The sequence below is a fragment of the Myotis davidii genome, unplaced genomic scaffold (genome assembly GCF_000327345.1).
Source record: "Myotis davidii unplaced genomic scaffold, ASM32734v1 scaffold592, whole genome shotgun sequence".
NCBI classification, from domain to species: domain Eukaryota; kingdom Metazoa; phylum Chordata; class Mammalia; order Chiroptera; family Vespertilionidae; genus Myotis; species Myotis davidii.
The window spans coordinates 970,250-972,681 of NW_006284844.1; the positions used below are offsets into that span (position 1 = coordinate 970,250).

At 52.0% G+C, this 2,432-nt stretch overlaps 1 pseudogene; it reads left to right on the plus strand.

The window, feature by feature from the left end:
* Positions 1–340: 340 nt before the first annotated feature.
* LOC102757659 lies at positions 341–1,335 on the plus strand (annotated as a pseudogene).
* Positions 1,336–2,432: the final 1,097 nt, after the last annotated feature.

A 2,432-nucleotide genomic window follows, 5' to 3' on the forward strand; every position in this document is an offset into this window, starting at 1 on the left:
GAACGAGAGGGCGGGTGGGTGAGTGAGCGAGCGAGTGCGGTGCTCCTGGGCCGGTCTGGCCCCCTCTCCTCACCAGCTCCGGCCCTCCACCGCCTTTCTCTGCTTCCACCTTTTCTCCTCTCCCCCCCAAGTGGAGGCCCCCTCCAGGGGCAGGGGGTGTGGGGAGGACCAGGACCGGGACCGGGACCAGGAGTGAATTCCCCTAACTCCTTCACCCTCTCCCCACACCTGGCCCCCGTGTGAGGAGCACCCAGGCCAGCCCATGGGCCGTCTTGGGCCTGGTGCGGCCCGGCCTGAGGGCGAGCCGAGGGGAGGGGCCTGGTCCGGCTCACTGCCACCGATGGCCCAGCAGCGGACGACCAGCTCCCAGAAGGCCCTGATGCTGGAGCTGAAGTCTCTGCAGGAGGAGCCGGTGGAGGGCTCCCGGGTCGCCCTGGTGGACGAGTCCGACCTCTACTACTGGGAGGTGGCCATCTTCGGAACCCCCAACACCCTCTACGAAGGCGGCTGCTTCAAGGTGCGTATTAAATGTCCTCTTGAACACCCACATTCACCACCTACCTTCAGATTCTTGACCCAACTGTGACACCCCAACATTTATGGGAATGGACATGTATGCGTTTCAATTCTTCATCCACCCGTAGATGACCCACAGAGTGGTGAGCTGCCCTCCGAAAGGTAGAATCCTACTCAGAATGTCAGGACCATCCTGTTGCTTAATGAGCCCAACACCTTTTCCCCAGCCAATGTGGAGGCTTCAGTTATGTTGAGGAAATGGAGGGACAGTCAAGGAAAAGACAAAGAATATGCTGAAATCATTGGAAAACAGGTTTCAGCCACTAAAGCTGAAGCAGAAAAGGATGGAGTGAAAGTCCCCACGACCCTGGCAGAATATTGCATCAAAACTCCCTGTTGCTTAATGAGCCCAACACCTTCTCCCCAGCCAATGCGGAGGCTTCAGTTATGTTGAGGAAATGGAGGGACAGTCAAGGAAAAGACAAAGAATATGCTGAAATCATTGGAAAACAGGTTTCAGCCACTAAAGCTGAAGCAGAAAAGGATGGAGTGAAAGTCCCCACGACCCTGGCAGAATATTGCATCAAAGCTAAAGTGCCTTCCAATGACAACAGCTCAGATTGGCTTTATGACGACTTGTACGACCTTGACATTGATGATGAAGATGAGGAGGAGGAAGATGCCGACTATTATGATGACGATGCTGATTCTGGGAATGAGGAGTTGTGATCTGCTCCTTCGAAGCCCCTGGACTGCCCTGCCATCTCAGGCCAAAGGGGGGGGAGCAAGTGGGGACCTGGCAGTGGCCCCTCAGCAAAAACCTATGACAGAGGGTGGGGAAAACAAACATGGCTCCTGCTGACTCCCCTTGTGGACCTTTTTGCTCCTTTTTATGGACCTCTTAATGGAGGGAAGGTGATTGTGAATGAAAGGGGCCACACACTGACCAGACAAACTTAGGGGAGACCTGCATGGTGATCTTACAAACTCAGAGACCTAAAGTCACCACCAAGGATGGTCCGAAATTAAACTTTAACTAAAGCAGTTATGGTGGGTAGTTGCATCCTAGGCCGGTATCTTCACAGAAAAGGTCAACCTTTACTGTTTTACTTTTTATCCAATCCCAGGGGTTTCCCTGCTTTGCTTTATCCCTCCTCCTTAATCTATCACCAATGGATTTCATGTAACCCACCTACATCCCTCCTTTGATTGCAAATGTATGAATGCAAATGTAACCCTGCCATTCTCTGGAGCACTATCTCAATTCGTTGAGGTTCTGCTTCCCGCACGGCATATGTCAACAGTTTGGCTCAAATAAACTCACAAAAATTCTTAAAAAAATAAAAAATAAAACAACCTGGCTGGAGAACCTAGCTATGATGATCAACTGAACGCTGCCTCCATGTCATTCCTTCTTCACAGACTCCATCCACACCTTTGGGAACCCCTGGACCTGCTGGGGCTGGACCCCAACACTAACACGTGTTAATACAAGCACAACTGTGTGTCTCCTTCCTTTGCCAAATGTGGAATTCTGCCTACCCAGTAACCCATAGTATCTGTTCATAATAAAGCTATAGATGAGTGGATGGATGGACAGATAGACGGATGGATGGGTGGGTGTGAAAGGGCGAGGGCTACACCCTCCATCTTGGCCCAGGGTGAAGGCTACGCCCTCTATCTTACCCAGGATCCTCCATTTTTTGGGCAGCAGCCTTAGCCATGTGCTCGGCAAGGAGCTTCTTCCCGGAAGCCAAAGCCTCTGCTAGCCACACCTAGGATTTCTTTAAACTAACCAATGATAATTAAGGGAAGTGCGCGCCACAGATACGACCACATCCTGTGTAACAAGACACCGACTTGTGTCCGGCCAATCAGCAGGGCCCACACCACAGTCCTCTCTCCTCCCCTTACTC